This window comes from Mastomys coucha, unplaced genomic scaffold, assembly GCF_008632895.1.
Source record: "Mastomys coucha isolate ucsf_1 unplaced genomic scaffold, UCSF_Mcou_1 pScaffold15, whole genome shotgun sequence".
NCBI classification, from domain to species: Eukaryota; Metazoa; Chordata; class Mammalia; order Rodentia; family Muridae; genus Mastomys; species Mastomys coucha.
Window position 1 is genome coordinate 153,120,428 of NW_022196897.1, and position 18,366 is coordinate 153,138,793.

The following is an 18,366-nucleotide window of genomic DNA, read 5'->3' on the forward strand; positions in this document are numbered from 1 at the left end:
ATGCTGGGACTCAAATCCTGCCTCTGGAACAGCAGCCAGCTCTCTTAACTGCGGATCCATCTCTCAAGCTGCTAAAGACAGAGTCTTACGTAGCCTAGGCTAGCCTTCAACTTGTTATGTAGCAGAGAATGGTCCTGAACTTCCGACCTTTCTGTGTCTGTCTTGCCGGTGCTGGGATTCCAGGCATGCAGGGGACTGAGCCCAGAGCTCCACACTTTCCCACTTAACATCACCGCTATGTCCCCTGAGGCTGGCATTTGGGTCCCCGGAGGCTTTTGTGCTGGTACTGACGATTCTGAAAGTACCATTGACATCGATGTTAGTGATCTGGAGTCCCAGAGTCTTCCGTGTGTTTGTTCATGAATCTGAGACAGACACATCTCTCTCTTCACACAGGCTGAGTCCCAGGAGGAAGGCCTGCCTGCTTCCAGCACCTTAGCTAGAAGCACGCGACCAGAATCCAAACACATCTGAGCACATTTTGGTTTTTTTGAGAGGAGACAGCCTGGCCATTGTGGGGCATACCTTTAATCCCAGCACTCGGGGAGCAGAGACAGACGGATCTCTGAGTTAGAGGCTAGCCTGGTCTACAGAACTAGTTCCAGTACAGTCTGCGCTACACAGAGAAGTCCTGTCTTGAAAAGAACGAAAACTGGAAGAAAAAAAAAAGGACAAGACTTTGAGCAGGGTGTAGTTGCTCCTACTTGGAATTACTGCACTTGGAAGCTGAGGCAGGAGGATCAAAAGTTCAAGTCCAGCTACAAGGTGAGTTTGAGATCTGAATGGGCTATGAGGGACCCTGCCTCCAAACAAAAAAAAGAAACAGGAACCCAAACCCAAACATCAGGAACTGGGATGTGACTGGGGGTGGGGGCGGGGGTAGAGCGCTTGCCAACATGCGTGAAGCCTGCCCGGGGTTCCATCCCAACCACCTAGGCAATAAAGAAAGAGACCAGGCTGATCACATGCCAGGACCCTGCTTGCCTCTTTATATGTCACGTTTTTCTTTCTTTCCTTTTTTTTTTTTTTTTAAGATTTATTTATTATTATATATAAGTACACTGTTGCTGTCTTCAGACACACCAGAGGAGGGCGTCAGATTTCATTATGGGTGGTTGTGAGCCACCCTGTGGTTGCTGGGATTTGAAGTCAGGACCTTTGGAAGAGCAATCAGTGCTTTTACCCGCTGAGCCATCTCGCCAGCCCACGTTTTTCTTTCGACCACTCCTGAGGGAGACCTCTGTTTATTCAATGAATGACCTGTGTGTGAGCGCATGCGTGCAAGGGTGCACGTGTCCAAGGTCTTGCTGTGTGACCTCAACAAGTATTTCTACGATTCAAGCCGCAATTTCCCCACCAATAAATGATGGACATGGTGCTGCCTGCCCACAAGGGTGAAACAAGGGGTAGGACAGTGATGAGGTGGGTTTCAGAACGGGGAGGGGGGTGAGAGATGAATGTGAGGCGTTATCATGGCTCCGCCTTTGAGGGAAGGAGGGGTCTAGAGCTCCCAGCAGTCCTTGGCAGCCCTTCATCCATCTTCTGCCAGACGCCAGGCCCTGGCGCTCTGATCCAGGCAGCACTTAAGGAGTTGCTCCCAAGTTTCTCTTTTAATTTTCATTATGTAAATTCTACATTTCCTGGAATTGGGATCTTGACTGTCTGGACTCCTTCGGAAATTGAGTCAGGAAAGGGCCTCATTTATATTAATCGGGCCTAGAGTCTGAGTCGAGGAGCCTAGACAAGGACGGATGGCAGCAATTGCCCTCCGAGCCACGCAGGCGATACTCATGCGCTGCCAGGGGAGCAGCTGCCTCTGACTTGAGTCTAAGACTCGGGATGCGGGACGCCTCGTGTGGCCTAGATTCCAGCCGTCGCTGGAGAGAGCTATAGGCAGTTTACCATGTCAGAGGCAGTTTGATAGGCTCCCCTGGCCTGTCCCGTCTTCTTCCCTTACCCTTTCCCTCATCCATCCCTGCAGCCACACTGGCTTGCTTCACAGAGCATTCCTGCCTCAGGACCTTTGCACTTGCTGGACTCTGCCCTAGGCTCTTCTCCCTGCTGATCCAGTGGCAAGCTCCCTCTTGCTAGCTCAGTTATACTACTATAATCTCGAAGAAGCTTTTCTTGATTGTCTCTCTAAGGCCACAGTCTCCAGTCCCTACCCATCTCCTGTTCTCCACTGTGCCTGGTGACCTGTTCTCTTGTCTGTGTATTTATATATTGACTGTCTTGCTCCATGAGAGTATTGACCCCGTAGAAGCATACTTTGTCTCCCGTGGGCTTGGCTCAGAAAAGACATCTCATAAATATTCACGAAGTGATCATTAAGCTCAGCTGAGGCCTTCTGTGTACCTGTCCTTGGTGAGGCGCTGTATTGGAAACTTGGGACACAAGCTAGAATGAGACAAGGTGAGTCCCAGCATGGAGGGAGCGAGAGACAAGCTGTGGCAGCAGACATCAGCTGAGTGTGACACAGATTTCTTGTTTTCGAGACAGGGTTTCTCTGTGTAGCCCTGGCTGTCCCAGAACTCACTCTGTAGACCAGGCTGGCCTTGAACTCAGAAATCGCCTGCCTCTGCCTCCCAAGCGTTGGGATTAAAGGCGTGCACCATTATAAAATACCACATATTCAAACTCAACCTCAGACCCTGGATCCTGCTGTAATTTCGTGAAGCACAGAGAAGTGAAGTCATTCATTTGAGGTCACACAGCTAGAAAATAAAGCAGCCAGGATTGGAGTCCTAGTTTCCCAGCTCCTACCACCTCCTTGGGGATAATCGGCCTACGCAAGAGATGGAGGTTAGAATCTGTGGGCTGGGGGCTGTGGGCTGTGATTGGAGAAGTGTCAGAGGCTGCATGCAGGAGGCCAGAGCAAGCCAGGCTTTGAGGGAGGGAGAGATGAGAAAGCTTTCCTGAGGATGAGGCTCCTTAGCGGTGTGTTCTAGATGGGTTCCCATGCTGCGATAAACACTACAAGCAAAAGCAGCTCCGGAGGGAAGGGCTGATCCCACCCTGTAGATCTGCACTGCACTCCATCACTGAGGGAAGCCAGGCAGGGGACCTGGAGGCACCAACTGAAGGAGTGGGTGCTGCTGACTGGCTTGCTTCCCAAGGCTGGCTCAGCCTGCCTTCTTATACTACCCAGGACCACCAGCCGAGGGATGGCCACCTGGTCAGGCCGGAGCCAGGCTTGTGGCCAATGCCTGCCATTCCAGCACTCAGGAGGTGGAGACAGAAGGATCAGAAGTTCGAAGTCATCCTCAGCAATATAGCAAGTTTGAGGTAGTTTTGGGCTACATGAGACCATATCTTTTTAAAAAAAAATAAAGAAGAATGGGCAGGAGAGATGGCTCACTAGTTAAGAGCATTTGATGTTCTCCCAGAGGACTTGGGTTGGAGTTTCAGATCTCATGTGCCTGTTCACTCCAGTTCTAGGGATCCCATTCTTTCTTCTGGTTTCCCAGGGGCACCAGATGCATATGTGAAGGCAAAATATCCATACCCACAAAGTAATAAAACAAATAAATTTTAAAAAGGCAAAAAAGAGGAGGAGGAAGAAGAGGAAGAAGATGAGGAAAAGGAGGAGGAAGAGGAAGAAGGGGAGGGAGAGGAGGAAGAGGTGGTTATGGATGCTACACGTATCTCTCCAGAACAAAAGAGTTGGAGAAAGAGCCCAGGTTTCTGTCCTTGGTTTGTTAACTTGGGAACATCAGTTACAGGGACACTATGGACAGAGAATTAGACGAGGTTCTGAGGTCTCTGGTTCCCAGATCCTCACAGACAGCCACCCCTTGTAAGACTGTGGATCATCTTAGGAATACTTCTACTCTCCCACCCTCCAGTGACTCCAGGCCTGGCCACTCCTTTGGCTGCACATCAGTAAGAAGACCCTTTGCAAATCGACTGGTGAAGACATTCCCAGATTGCTGAGCCCCAGAAACGGTGAGATAGTAAACGTTTACGACTGTTCAAGGCCCTGAGGGACAGAGTAATTTGTTTTACGGTGATGAAGGTGAAGGAAAGAGTTGGTTTAGTCATTATGGCGAATCTCTCTGTGATATCTTATGGGCTGTTGCTGTGCGTGAATTAGTGCATGTGCATGGCGCACTTGCAGTAGTGCCTAGCATGCAGTAGGTGCTTAATAAATACTCACTAGAACAGTTGTGTGTTTCCTGGGACTGCTGACACTGTGGAGTGCTTAGCCTGGGTCATGGCCTCACTGAGGAACAATTCTACAGCCCAGGCTCCAGTCGGGGTAACGGAGGAGAGCCGCAAGCAGGGAGGATGTGGTAGCTCAGAGCTAGGGTTCTGTTTTGTTTCTCAAGACAGAGTTCCTCTGTGTAGTCTTGGATGTTCTGGAATTTGCTCTATAGACCAGGCTGGCCCTGTCTGCCTCTGCGTCTTGAGTGCTAGGATTAGCCACTAATGCCCAGCTAGATTTTTGAGGCTGAGGCAGTATTTTGAGTTTGAAGCCAGCCAGAGCAACATGGTGAAACCCTGTCTCAAAAAAACAAAACAAAACAAAACAAAACAAGCCAGGCATAGTGGCTCACACATTAGTCTCAGTGCTCAGAGGCAGGAGTTCAAGGCTACCCTGGTTCTACATAGTGAATTCTAGAACAGCCAGGGTTACATAGAAACCATGTCTCAGAAGCAAACAAATAAAACCAACAAGATCACATAAATGGTAGAGGCTGGAGAGACAGTTCAGTAGTTAAGTTTGTCTACTGGTCTTCCAAAATTACTGGAATTTGGCTCCCAGCACCCACATGAAGGGGCTCACAATCATCTGTAACTCCAGCTCCAGAGGATCCTAATCCAATGCCCTCTCTGTTCTCTTGTGGACACTGCACACACCACCACCACCAGCAGCAGCAGCAGCACCACCACCAGCAGCAGCAGTAGCAGCAGCAGTAACAGAAAACAAAAATATCCAAAGATAATGCAATAAGGCCTGTCATAATTGAGCACCTATTATATGCCTGTTCTTGGGATAAACTGAACTGAAAAAAAGCCTTAAACTGAAGCTCCCAGCAGCACTCCACATACCAACTGTCATTTCTTCGTTTTAGACTAGGAATCCAAAGAGGTTCAGACAGACAAAATTACAGCTCGGGGTCACACAGCAAAGATTCGGTATTGATAGAACTTGAACTCAGCGGCTTCAAAACCCCAGCGATCTTAAACCAAAGTGCTGAACTGAATATCCCCAAAACCCACTGCTCCCATTTCCATAGCCCCTTGCTGCCTGGCACAGAACTCATTGCCCAAGTGTCTGACAATGGGATCATTTGTTCCTTTACCCCTCATTTACACAACCAAAGTCTCTCATGTTGGGCAAGAGGAGACAGTCTTGGATCTAGAATGAGAGAATGGCATGCAGGTGCACACAGAGAGAGTGCAGGTGCACAAAGAGCAGGTGCACACAGAAAGAGTGCAGGTGCACAGAGAGAGAGCAGGTGCACACAGAGAGAGTGCAGGTGCACACACAGAGAGAGCAGGTGCACACAGAGAGAGCAGGTACACACAGAGCAGGTGCACACAGAGAGAGTGAAGGTGCACAGAGAGATAGCAGGTGCACAGAGAGAGAGCAGGTGCACACAGAGAGAGCAGGTGCACACAGAGAGAGTGCAGGTGCACACACAGAGAGAGCAGGTGCACAGAGAGAGAGAGCAGGTGCACACAGAGAGAGCAGGGGCACACACAGAGAGAGCAGGTGCACACACACCGAGAATGCAGGTGCACACACAGAGTGCAGGTGACACAGAGAGTACAGAGGTACACAGAGAGAGTACAGGTGTAGAGAGAGAGAGAACAGGTGTATGGAGTGCAGGTGCACACACACACACACACACACAGAGAGAGAGAGAGAGAGAGAGATAGAGATAGAGAGATAGAGAGATAGAGAGAGAGAGAGAGAGAGAGAGAGAGAGAGAGAGAGAGAGCAGGTGCCCACATAGAGAGAGTGCAGGAGAGAGCATATGCCTGCTACCCAAGCTTGGCTCCATGTCTTTCATTGGGGGCTTTTAATCAGCCCCAGGCAACTCCAGCAAGCTGGCTCTGCACACACAGCTCTCCGGATAGCTGCTGAAGACCATGTGGCTGGCAAGAGCATCAGGTCTCCAGACAGGCCCTAAGCTCGGGCCATGGGCATGGGCACACCCATGTGCTGAGCAGTGGGGATAGGCAATCACAGCAACATAGCCTTTTTTGAGTGGGTCTTAAGTGTGTGCTTGGGCACAGCAGGAGAGGGGCCAGGGGCCAGACCAAGCCTGGTGAGGGCTCAGAGGGACAAACGTACTTCCAGTTGTCTGTGGTTTGGTCAGGGATCTGCCTTTCCACTCCGGTGCCATCAGCACCCATCCTTTGATGACTGAGCCCCCAGCCGGGCTCCTCGGTCCTGCCCTTCATCTCTTCCAGGCTCCTTTTGTCCTTTTGTCCCTATGCTGTTGTTGTCATTCCATATGTTTTGTTTGTAGACAGGGTTTCTCTGTGTAGCCCTGGTTGTCCTGGAACTCACTCTGTAGACTAGGCAGGGCTCCAACTCAGAGATACATCTGCCTCTGCCTCACAAGTGCTGGGACTAAAGGTGTGTGCCACCATTAGTGTGTGTGTGTGGGGGGGTGGGTGATGTTTCACAGATATTTTTAACCTTATCCCTCTTGTAGGAAGAGGGATAGTTCCCACCACAATTGTAACATATACCATGTGTGAGCACATCAGTGAGGATTTCATAAGTCTCACTTCCCTCACTCAATTCTGAGTAAGGTGTGTTCACTTTGACTCTATTCTCTATTCTTCTCTTCTAGTCTTTCTAGTCTACTGTGCATTATTCTTTAAAAGGACCAGGCAGGGACTGAAGGGATGGTGTGATGGTTAACAGTGAATTTAAGACATGACATTTAAGTGTTAAGAGGAGACTGGAATGGGCTGGAGACATGGCTCAGCCATTAAGAGCACTGACTGCTCTTCCGAAGGTCCTGAGTTCAAATCCCAGCAACCACATGGTGGCTCACAACCATCTGTAATGAGATCTGATGCCCTCTTCTGGGGTGTCTGAAGACAGCTACAGTGTACTTACATAATGAATAAATAAATCTTTGGGCCAGAGCAAGCAGGTCAAAGAGAGAAAAAAGGTATCTGAAGACAGCTACAGTGTACTTACATATAATAAATAAATAAATCTTAAGAAAAAAAAAAAGGCCAGATGGTGGTGGTGCATGCCTTTAGTCCCAGCACTTGGGAGGCAAAGGCAGGCAGATTTCTGAGTTCGAGGCCAGCCTGGTTGGTCTACAGAGTGAGTTCCAGGACAGCCAGGGCTACACAGAGAAACCCTGTCTCAAAAACAAAAAACAAAACAAACGAACAAACAAAAAAGAACAAACAAATAAATAAATAAAATAAGAGGAGCCTGGAAGAGATGAAGGGCAGGACCGAGGAGCCCGGCTGGGGGCTCAGTCATCCAAGGATGGGTGCTGGTGGATTGGGAGATGGCACTGGAATGGAAAGGCAGATCCCAGCTCTGTGGAGCCCAGAGGAAGTGCCTAAAGGCGGTTTACTTCAGCTTTGCCTGTTGGAGGGGAAAGATGGACATAACTAGAGTGTCTAGCGATAAGAGACTAGCCTTTGTCACAGACAGGACACTACAAGGAAGACTTCCTGAGGAACTCATGCATTTTCTATTGGGATATGGGTCAGGATGCACCCAATGAGAGTGTGAGGCAGCATGGGCTAATCATGGGCAACTCTGAGGTGAAACACAGGAATGCAAAACAAAACACTCTACACGGTGTGTGTGTGTGTGTGTGTGTGTGTGTGTGTGTGCATGTGCACTCTCGTGTGCCAAGACCCCAAGAAAGGTGGATGCAATGTAAGCTGTGGGCCAGGATCACCTCTAGAATGGACTAGGGCCCAGAGGTGGGAGGGAGATTTCTAGTGGACCTCGACTGGTGATAATTTTGCCCCTCACCCCGACCTCATTGAATCCATAGGACAGCTGGAGATGTAACTGCGTGAGGGTGCTCTCGACATCCAGGAGTTGCTAAGCACCCCACGGCTGTCAGAATGGCTCTAGCCAAGAGGAAGACTGAGGCTGCAATGCAAGATCTGCATGAAGGCAGTCAAGTCTATTTCTAAAGATGGCTTTTATGTTGAGGGTTTGAAACATCCTTTGGCTCCTCAGTCGCTAGGAAGCAGGCAACCAGAGGGAAGATGGTTTACATCTTGAATGGTCAAGTGTTGGACAGCCGGAATCAGTCCCCATGGAGACTGTCTTTTATGACAGATCTCTTCTGGGGAATAGCAGACTTTATGGGTTTGGGTTTCTTTTGTCACCAGGAAACCCTCCATGAAGAATGGGTGGAATCAGTTGTCCATGGCCCAGCCCTCCTCCTGGTGGATGGTGGATGAAAAAGGTAAATGTCTGCTCTGAGAAGCAAACAACTAGATTCGCACACTCATAGAAGGAAGCCATCGAGAGTGAAGATGCAGGAGAAGATGGTGTATGCCTAAACAAGGATTGCTCTGTGTCCTCATAGATGAATGAGGTCCTGCTGGGAATGCCTTCTGCAGGATCTGGCCTGACTGATATGCAGTTCTATAAATGTACATGTTTGTCTCATTTTTTGTATAGTTTACTAATGTATTAATATAGTTTTAAGAAGTAAATATTTTTAGGTTGCAAAACTTGATTTTTCATCTTTATATGATTATACCCCAATCTTTGATCTGGAAGAAATAAAGGCCATGTATTTAAAAAAAAAGAAAAGAAAAGAAAAGAAAAAGAAACATCTAGGCTTATACACCTTCCTTCCTTCCTTCCTTCCTTCCTTCCTTTCTTTCTTTCTTTCTTTCTTTCTATCTCTCTCTCTCTTTCTTCCTTCCTCTTTTTGTTTTAAAGATTTGTTTGTTTATTATATATATATGAGTACACTGCCACTCTCTTCAGACACACCAGAAGAGGGCATCAGATCCCATTACAGATGGTTGTGAGCCACCATGTGGTTGCTGGGAATTGAACTTGGGACCTCTGGAAGAGCAGTCAGTGCTCTTAACCCCTGAGTCATCTCTCCAGCCCTCCCACCCCCCTTTTTTTGAGACAGGGTTTCTCTGTGACTGTCCTGGATCTTTCTCTGTAGACCAGGCTGACCTTGAACTCTCATAGATCTGCCTGCTTCTGCCTCCCAAGTCACACACTGGGATTAAAGGTGTGTGCCAGCACCCCCTTGCTATCCACTTTTTAAAACCAAATGGAAAATGGCCTGGCCTGTGAAATTCAGCCCAAGGTTGGGGGAGTTGGGGGGGGCTTGGATGACCTTAACCCTTGACCTCTGGCCTCCCCCTCTGAATGCTTGGGAGTACAGTGTGTAGCATCATGCCTGGTCTAGGCAATGCTCGGGATAGAACCTATATGCTAGGCAAGCCCTGGAGCCACATTGCTGGCTAGGAGCGGAGGCTTCTGAGCAGCCTATGGCTGAGTCCCAGTGGAGCGGGTGACGGCAGTTGATGGATTGCGACATCAGAGTCACCCAGGTAAAGCTTGCTCCTGACCTTCAGTATCATAAAAACCAGAGAGGAAAAGGTACTTCAAGGTGTTAGGTGCTGGGTAACCCAGTTCACAGTACTTGGAGACAAAAGGATATTCTTGACCTTGGCACTCAGGGCAGAGAGCCCAATGCTGGAGGCTAGTTCTGGTCCATAGTTCTGGTCAGTCTATAGCCGTGGCTGGCCTGTGGCTGTGGTCAGCCTGTAGCTGTGGCTGGCCTGTGGCTGTGGTAAGCTTGTGGTTGTGACTAGCCTGTAGTTGTGACTAGCCTGTGGCTGTGGTCAGCCTACAGATATGACTGGCTTGTGGCTGTGGCTAGCCTGTAGCTGTCTGTGGCTATGGCTGTGGCCAGCTAGTGGTGTGGCTGGCCTGTACACATACCCCCATTGGCCATTACATGTAAAGGCCATCACTAACACTTAGAAACTGGCAGATCTCTTGTAAAATATAGATTTCTGATTCTTTTTCAACTTTATTATTTACACTTATTTGTGTGTATGTGTGTTTTGTGTGTGTGTGTGTGTGTGTGTGTGTGTGTGTGTGTGTGTGAGAGAGAGAGAGAGAGAGAGAGAGAGAGAGAGAGAGAGAGAGAGAGAGAGAGAGAAAGGCCATGGTACGTATGCCTGTAGAGGTCGGAGAACACCTTGTGGAGTTGTATCTCTCCTACCATGTGGGTCCTAGTGGTCAAACTCAGGCTTGGCAGCAAGCATCTATACTTGCTGAGCCATTTTGCCAGCTCTAGATTTCTGGTCCTTATAAGATATGGCATTGCTGTCCTTGTCCCTAGGAGATAAGACCCAGCCGCAGATGATAACATGGTGGGCGTGTCTTGCAGCGGTCCACCCCCACCCCTTCCTTTACTGCTGGAATCCAGGTTGCTTCTGTCTGTCACCTTTCTGCCCTGTATCTAATCTACTTCCTTATTTGAAGAGCCGGTTACTTGGTTTTGGGCTTTGGGAGACTGGAATTGCCTGGAGCTGCTGCTCCTGCCTCCACTCCCAGGAGTGCTGGGATGCACCATGATGCCCCCTCTTTGAAACATTCTGCTGGGAAAGGGGAACCCGGGCAGAGTGGCCATGAGAGCCACAGACCGGCACTGGGTTGTGGTTCACAGACACAGGCTTGTGTGTTGGGGATGAAAAGCCAGCTGCCTTTTTCATGCACCCACTGATGGACCTTCCAGGCCCCCAGACTCTCAGATTCAGCCTTCCCTCCAGGTGCCTCAGCACACCCAGCCTTCCCTGCAGATGCCCCAGCACACCCAGCCTTCCCTGCAGATGCCCCAGCACACCCAGCCTTCCCTGCAGATGCCCCAGCACACCCAGCCTTCCCTGCAGATCCTCCCTCTTCCGGAAAGAAGCCAAACACCACAGACCTGTTTTCTCCGGATCTTTTATTTGAACGCTGCAGACTTCATTAAGGGACCATTTGCTTGAAAATTCTTAAACAAGTGAATTGTGTTTTTTTTTTTTTTTTTACAAGACAGGACAGCAGCCGGAGGTCACACAAGGGTCACAAGTCCATCTCACCACATGCAGAAGAAGACACTGGGGTTTTGTTGGTTTCCTTGTGTGTGCACTCATGTGCACGTATGAGCACATGCACACCGGTGTGCATTGTCACGTGGACAGGAAGGGCTAGAGCCTTCTACTGATGAAGGTTGAACAGGACCCATGAACACAACCCACAGAAGAATGGCTGAGGACCCTGGTGGAGTATGGCTAATATGGTTGGCTTGGCCTCCTTGAAAGGTGAAGCAATCAGAATGGCTTTGCTGGCAGAAGAACCCCAGCCTTACGCTGTGGGGTCCTGGGAGGGACAGAGAGTCTGGGCTGATGGGATTGGGGCGCTTGTCATTATTGTGAGGGGGCCTTCCAGGTTCAGATAAAAGGAGGGACCATTGGTTCTTATAGCTCAGGTAATGAGAGCCAGTGGTAGGCACTGGCTCCCATGTTCCTACCCTAGTCAAGTCCCATATACTCCACCCCACCTCCAACCTGGGCCCTTAGCTTGGACTACTGGATAGCCATTGTGGTCTCCATGTTACTCCCTGTGAACTGGAGTAGAACAAGAAGGAAGACAGGCAGTGCTGGCCAGCCTCAGGGTGGGGGCTTTGAGTAGATCAGGACCCCTATCAGCTTGAGGCTGCCAGCATCAAATGTGGGCATTCCTGTGACTCCAAATATGGTCATAGAAGAGATGGCATTCGTGGGGACAGTTCAGAGAAAGGGGGACTTCCACACTTTCCTTACCAACTAGCCATATGCCCAGCCAGGTGAGAACCCAGCACTGCCCTCTTCACCTGTCCACCTAAGCACTTTCCATCCTCACACGCACACACCCCAAAAGACAGGCTGGATGACTGCTGTGTGTCATCAGCACACTGGCAGAGGGTCACGAGTTCCTGGTGTAGAAAAAGGGGACTCCTTGCCCTTTAGCTTGGACTCAAGCCAAATGGGTCCAGAGAGAAAGAGGACTGCTGCCCTGCACTTCCTGCAGCCACACCTGGCTCTTGGATGCCCGATGGTCTCAGGCATTTCAAACCTTGGGGAAGTCTGGAGGCTAGGAGCTGTGCTGTTGAGTGAGGCCCTCGGGGCTCTCTTCTGTGGTGCATCCCTGTCTATCCAAACCAAGTTTCGCATATCTAAGTGGGATAGAATGGGGCGACCCCACATTTCCCTCAGCTGCTCTGTAACTGCAGCCGAGCATCATGGAAAACACCCCCGTGGGCTGAGATTTTGTAAACCAGTTCCTATTTAATTTAGTTTTAGAAGATAGTGGCTCAGAAAACCCTGGCTTACTGGGCTACTTTGCCTTTCAGAACCACCTCGGTTTGGGCTCACCCTGGAGTTCACACACTACCTCCTCCACGCGCCCTACATCCAGTGAGGGAGAGCTCACCAGCAGCTCTGTGCTAGGTGGAGAAAGAGAGCATTCCCTTTGGGGACGGATGTGGGAGAGCAGGCTTTCCTCTTGGAAGCAGCGGGAGCCTTGGTTTCCCCATAAAGCTGGATTATCATTACCTCTGCTGATTTTATTTTCCTAGATTTATTTCTTGGGCAGAGACCTTTGAAGACCTTGACTAGGTTTACCTTTATTTAACAAGGGGGAAAAAGCCCTTTTGGAATGGCGCCATTTGGAATTGGTTGGGCAGTGGGTGGCTGGCTTGTGGGGTGATCACTGAGTCTCTTGGAGGGCACAGAGTATAGGGAAGGGGCTGAAGCACCATGCGGTGGATAACCACAGGTGAGCCTGCGGGTTGGCCCTTTACTGGCCGGGGGGAAAGGGCAGCGTGCATCTCTTCCCTAAATGGTCCTTGTTAGGCCGTTGGGAATGGGTTGGATAAATGCTTGGCAGGGTCAGAAAAATAGCAAGAGCAGGCCTAGGATGTTGAGTCCTCTGCTGCGGCCCTCCTGCTTTGGTGCCTCCTGCGGTGGCCCCTTCCTATAACCTGAGGTCCCAGTGGCTCTGCTCCAAATCCTTGTCTATGAGGCTTGAACCTGGACCCAGAACGTTCAAGACACCTATGCAGATACCCACATGTGCATGAAGGCTGTGAACACACACACACACACACACACACACACACACACACACACACACAAAGAAAGAATTGCTTTGAGTTTCCAGTAATGCCAAGGCTGTGTGTGCATTACTCAGCCTCCCTGGGAATACCTGCGATACACTGGGTAGTCCAGATCCTCTTACCCACCATGCACGGTGTTCTATGAGCAGATAACCTACCCTGCTGAGAAAGGGCTTCACTGCTTTGAGCTGAAATGGACAACTCACGTTGAGTGGCTACTTCTTTGGGCCAACTTCCTGCCCATGCTCTCCTGCTGGCTTTTAGATTTCTTCAGGACCTTGGCTGAGAAGGACAGAGGTAGGGCTAGACGTGGAGAGGATGGCTCAAACAACCAACAGCCCCTTCCAAATTAGGTTCAAGTCACCATCTGGAAATTTTGAGAGAGATTCTAGGGCAAGGAGAGATCAGAGGGTCCCCCCGCCTCCTTGGGAAGATAGCCAGTGCTTACTTAGCTGGGCAGGGAGCCTCAGAAACAACATGACAGCAATTTTTAATTTTGTTCTTATGCAAAAGTTGCACACACATATGCATACAAACACACATGCACATGCATGTTTGCATGTGCATGCACACCACACACAATCACATACATACACAGACACACACACACACACACACACACACACACACAAAATCTTGTCTGTTTTATTTGGCTCTGGAACAAACCAGATCCCCAGGAATTTTAGAGACAGGAGAAACAGATTAGAATCACAGTCCAAATTAATACATTCAGGGGCTGCAGATGTAGCTCAGGGTCGAGCACTTGTCTGACACAACCAAGGCCCTGGTTAGGTTCCAATCCCACAGAACAAAACAAAACCAAGGGGAAGGAAATCCAACCACCAGAATACTAAATTTGCATTTCAGTAGCATCCTCTTGGGGTTCTCTCAGTGGGCATACCATCACTGTCTGAGATAGGGCTATTCTGGCTTGACTCAAATCTCTGCTGCCGGGAGAGCTCAGAATCCAGAGCTGAGGCAGGTAGGTGACGGGTTGAGCATGGGAGGCAATCTGATTGGCTTTTCTTGTCCTGCGTAAGCTGACGGTGGGCAGACCCCTTCACTCCAGGTGGGGTCTGTCCATCACCTGTCTGTCCCTAGGCTCAAAATTGTTTCTGATGGATGCTCAGGTCTGACCAGGGACTGGAGACTCGGAAAAGTAGAAGCTGGAAAAATTCTGCCACCCTTGCCTCAAGTGCATTGGTGCGGCTGAGAGGGTCTGGGTAGGGAGATCACAGCTTTGGCTGTCACACCTCTACGTTTGGCTACAAGGCTGTCCGGCCACGGGTGTTTGGTAAGACTGTGAGAAATGGAACGGAGACACAGCACATCCTTCTGAAGTTTGCTGGAACCTGCACACATCCTGGTCCTTGGATCCGGTTGGTGGCCCTGGGAAGCAGGATGCTGGACTTGAGGACAATCTGACCAGGAGGGACTTCCTGAGCTCAGAGACAGGTTTGCGCGCAGGAGGGTCTTGATTCTAATATTTCTGGGAACCAGAGAGCTCAGTCCTTTAGGCTCTGGGGAGGGAAGCATCTGCCACCCGAGCTCCCAGCAGCCCAGCTCCCAGCTACGCCTGTCTTCACCTGGCTTGCTCCTGCACGCCTGGATTCTTAAGAGTGACAGCCAGGGAACATAGACCCAATGAGGAAAGACACAGAGCTGCTCTGCCAGTCCCCCATCACCCACCCATTGCCAGGAACTCCATCTTCCAGGATATCAAATCCCAGTCTTTTCCCATCTTCAGACAACTGGAATCCAACAAAACAAAACAAAACAAAACAAAAAACAAATCAGCCCAAGGGACAGTGGGAAGGAATGACAGAGAGCAGAAAAGACCAGCTATGCAAATGAACAACAATAAAATCCCCAAGATATCCCTCTGTTACAGAAAATTAGACTCAATTGCCCTATTATAAATATACTAAAAATACATATATGTATATATTTTATCTGAACAAAAAAATAGACTACTCTGAGAGATGTGTGGACGTCCTAGGATATAGATGCTTCTAGAGCCAGGAAAATGGTAACAAAAAAATGCGGAGGTAAGTCTTCTCCCCAGGTGTGGCCTGGGCTGGTTTGGGTGGCCCTGGCATGAGAGCATTCGGGGGCTGTCATATAAACAGTAATAGGTTAGGAAACACCGGAGGCTAGAGAGTTCTGTTGTCCTGTTGGGGACCTTGGAGCCCCCATCTTCCTCCGCCAACCTCTCAGATACACGTACACAAAGCCTGTCTCCAAAGGAGCATGTTCTAGAAGCTTTTCCGTGTATCCTTCCCTCCTTGGATTCAGTGCAGCTTGTGTTTATTTTACTTGAGACAAAGTTGGCAGAGAAATAAGGAAAAGCGATCTATTTATATATCTATACCTATCTATCTATATAGAGAGACCTGGCTTTAGGGACCCTAGTCTGTGATGAATTTTAAATATCTCCTTGTTTATGGACTAGACATTCCAGCCATGACCAGAGTCAGACAAATACATAATTATAAATATTGACAATACATTACAGTTGTACAGAAGAGAATGCTGTTGTGTCCTGTTTCCTCCTTAGAGATGTGGATCTTCTCAGGAGAAGGGAGAGACAAGGCTGCAGCTACGGAACACAGAGGAGATGGAGAGAAGGTGAGACTCAGTATGGAAAAAGCTCGGATTCCCAGCAAATGTCAGAGTGAGTGGAGCGGGTGAAGGGTGGCTTCTTCATGCCTTTGGCGTTTCCTCTCTCCTTGATGACAAATATTCTCTCCTCTCTCTCTCTCTCTCTCTCTCATCTAAATGTGCTTAAGGTGGAATCCTAGAGAGAGATGTAGCCCCAGAGAGAGATGTCACCCTAGAGAGAGATGTCGCCCCAGACCTGCTGCTTTGGAGACATCCAAAAATGAAAAGGCAAAAGAACTGGCTTGTTCTCACCTTGTCCACCGTAAGGCTTTCCCAGGGTGATGGGCGCGCACAGCGATCTGACGATGTGTTGGGCTCTGGTACTCAGGTTCAGCTGGCTTCTGAGCAGTCCTGATGAGATCTCCACCTCCAGTCCCTGGTGCTATTTGGGTACCTCACTTCCTTTTACTCTGCTTGGGTCAGGCCAGGCGGACCACCAAGTTCAAGTGGCGTCTGCGTCCACACCCTGGCTCTTCTTTTCACTGCTGAGACCCATCTGTCGGATTCAGCTTCATCTTGGCCACCCAAGACTTCCCAGTGCGTGTAAACACAGGTACCTGGGTCAGGTAGGTACATGAGGCGGCGTGAGGCTCTGTGTTCCTTTTTTAGCAGGTGGAGGGCTGATAGGAAAATTTATATTCTAACTTGAGTTAACGTGTGTGTGTGTGTGTGTGTGTGTGTGTGTGTGTGTGTGTGTGTGTGAAGCTATATTCCCACAGTACACACAAATATAAGTGAAGGGGGGGGAGCCAACAAAAACCAAAACAGAAAACTCTTACGCATCGTTTACACTGTTTTGATGGTTGTCTCTATAGGAATTCTGTCAGACTCTGCCTGTGTAGCTAGGAAGGGTTTTCTGAATTTATCATTTTCTCTGTATAATGCTACTTTAAGGTCAGACAAAACACAAGAGGGAGGGACAGCTAGGTTGTACACAAGGCAGAAGGGGCCTTTGGTTACAAGAAAAGTCGCACCAAGTGGTTCTTAAAAAAGAAAGCAATCATTTCTACGCTGTACACCCGCCATCGGCTTAACTAACCAATGAAATGCCTTGGTTTAAAGAAGGGGGGCGGTAACTTCCTTCTGGCTATATATGGCTATGTTAAAGACGCGTTTACTTCCTGATATGTAAAATAGACTATATCATCAGTAGGAGTTTTTTTTACAGATAGCTCTAAAAATATCTGAATCGGAAATCACAACTATTTACTTTTTATCAAAAAGCATTTGTTTGTTTCCCTGAATTTTCACATTTGTGCTGATGGGTGACTGATGAGCAACACAAAAAGACAGACGTGGAAGATGGTCAGCAGAAAGGTCCCACCGCCACCGGTCACCGCAACAGGCCCCCAGCACCAGGCTGAGCTCAGCAGGGGGCCGTGGAGCTCCGCCCCCTGCTTCCTGCCTCCAGGATGCCGCTGGTGCACGTGACCCGGCACTGTCTCAGCCCCTTTGCTTCTGTTTTGAGAAAGCTCTGAGGACGGATGGATGAGGCATAATCAACTTCTCATTTTCTTCATGAACATAGCAAAATACCAAGCTGTGCCCTCTGGAGGGAGGAGGACCCAGGTCTTTGGAGATGCTGAGAAGTGTCATTGAACACTTTGTTTAAGGGTGGTGGGATGAGCCTTTAGCATCCTACCTGGGACAGGTGGCCTGACCTCAGCCATGGAAACAAGAGGAGGCAGAACATCGTGATTTACTAGTGTGCTGACGGGTGGATCGTGCCATCGAACTACCGGGCTGACCAGCCACACACGATACTGAGGACAGGTGACCAATTATTGTCTTTGCTTCATCAGGAAGACATGCCCGTCACTGTTCTTAGGACAGGGAGGAGGACACTACAGCATTTGGGACATTACCCACTCACGCTATAGTAAGAAAACCACATTGCCCTATTATACCACAGACAGGCTGACCAACACCGCCGTAACTAGAGCATTACGCAGACTGGTGTCACTGAGGAAGGGCCAGCAATACTGTGCCACTCACTGGGTCCCAAGCAGGCGGGGCAACGCCAGGTCAACGTTTGGACAGGAAGACTGACACCAGGAAGTACACAGGAACCTCGAGGGATACACATGGGTACTTATTGCTTTTGGCTGTGCTGTCTGCCTCGATGGCCGCAGGGAGGAGCGTCGGGCTTTCGGGACAGACAGTAACATGGAACACACAATGGCTGGGTGACAAGAAAGAGCGGTACAACACCCGACCCCCAACTCTTGCTTCACTCAACTCTTGCTGCGCCCTTCTGAGACGTGTGTGAGTCTCTTGTATGCAGGACTTTAAGAGAGCCCTGCTCCCGAGAGCTGAGGACCTCTCCTGTCCCATGAGGGATGAGGGGTGATCCTGAGGGGTCACAGAAAAGCCCCGGACTCTGATGTGGTAACAGTAGACCCACTGTGGCCAGAAATGGGCACAAGTAGTACCCCAAGTGCAGGGCCAGCATGCGGCCCACTGGAAATAGTGCTTGTTTTAAAGTGCGAAATCTTGACACTGTCCCTGGTAGAACCTAGATTAGAAAAACATAAAGTGCTTTTTTTTTATTAACTTATTTTTTTTTTTAGCT

At 49.4% G+C, this 18,366-nt stretch overlaps 2 long non-coding RNA genes across 4 annotated transcripts; one reads left to right on the forward strand and one right to left on the reverse strand.

Annotated features, from left to right (window-relative positions):
- Positions 1-1,330: 1,330 nt before the first annotated feature.
- LOC116091418 lies at positions 1,331-8,683 on the forward strand. 2 transcript variants are annotated; one of them, XR_004119028.1, is made up of 4 exons: positions 1,331-1,422; positions 2,649-2,802; positions 3,846-3,945; positions 8,341-8,683. It is a non-coding gene; the product is annotated as an uncharacterized LOC116091418 (long non-coding RNA). The 2 variants fall into 2 exon arrangements; XR_004119027.1 differs by lacking the exon at positions 1,331-1,422 and having other exon boundaries at positions 2,205-2,802.
- Positions 8,684-10,923: 2,240 nt separating this feature from the next.
- On the reverse strand, positions 10,924-18,360 carry LOC116091416. 2 transcript variants are annotated; one of them, XR_004119026.1, is made up of 3 exons: positions 16,047-18,360; positions 15,647-15,732; positions 10,924-14,884 (listed from the first exon to the last, which is right to left on the reverse strand). It is a non-coding gene; the product is annotated as an uncharacterized LOC116091416 (long non-coding RNA). The 2 variants fall into 2 exon arrangements; XR_004119025.1 differs by having other exon boundaries at positions 10,924-15,732.
- Between the last annotated feature and the right edge of the window lie 6 nt (positions 18,361-18,366).